Source organism: Limulus polyphemus, unplaced genomic scaffold (assembly GCF_000517525.1).
Source record: "Limulus polyphemus unplaced genomic scaffold, Limulus_polyphemus-2.1.2 Scaffold1729, whole genome shotgun sequence".
NCBI classification, from domain to species: Eukaryota; Metazoa; Arthropoda; class Merostomata; order Xiphosura; family Limulidae; genus Limulus; species Limulus polyphemus.
In genome coordinates, this window is record NW_013667339.1 from 58,048 (window position 1) to 58,882 (window position 835).

The following is an 835-nucleotide window of genomic DNA, read 5'->3' on the forward strand; positions in this document are numbered from 1 at the left end:
AACATATGAAGAACAAGAAATAATTATCTTTCAAGGCTGTCTTTGCATAATCACCAGTGAAAGAAGTAAGAATTTAAGCTAATCCTTAATTTTTTCAGGGCATCATAGATTCTTCTATTAAACTCTTGTAATGTACAAGTCCCCACTACTGTCAACAGCAACTCATTGCAGAAGCCGATCACGCTGTTAGAAAAATAAAACTGTCTTAACTAGAGACTAATCTGTTTTTTCTAAATCTTATTCTTGTGTCTTCTCGCCCTATTGTCTTCAGAATACGGCATAAAGAAATCAGAAATCTTTATTGTATTGATAGAAATCATGAAATAAAGATGCATTATTTTACACTTAGTATAATTAAAGGTCATTCGCGAAATATTGATCCAATTTATTCTGTAGTATCTCAACATCATTCAGAGCTTAGCCATCATCAAACTATACTAATTTACTAATTATGCTCTTAACAAGATATTGGATACACATTAGAAAACACAAAGGCACAACAATTCGTTCCTGAGGCATTCCACTGGAAATGGCGGCCCAGTTTCACATGATCCCTTTGATATTAATATTTTATTTTCTCTCATTCAGCACCCTACAATCCAATTAACAAGGCTTTCCTCAACTATTCTCGATGTGATCTTCTCAGCTAAGTTTCTGTCATCGTCCAGTTAATAAGTAACATCAGCAAAATGTTAACAGATTAATAAAGCGAGATTTCACTTTAGCGAAACAATGTTGGCTTTCTTAAATTATATCATATTTCATTAAATCAGTTTGCTAAGTTTCTTTTATCAGGGTCTGGAAATTTTCTCATTATAAAGTAGCCCCACCCCCA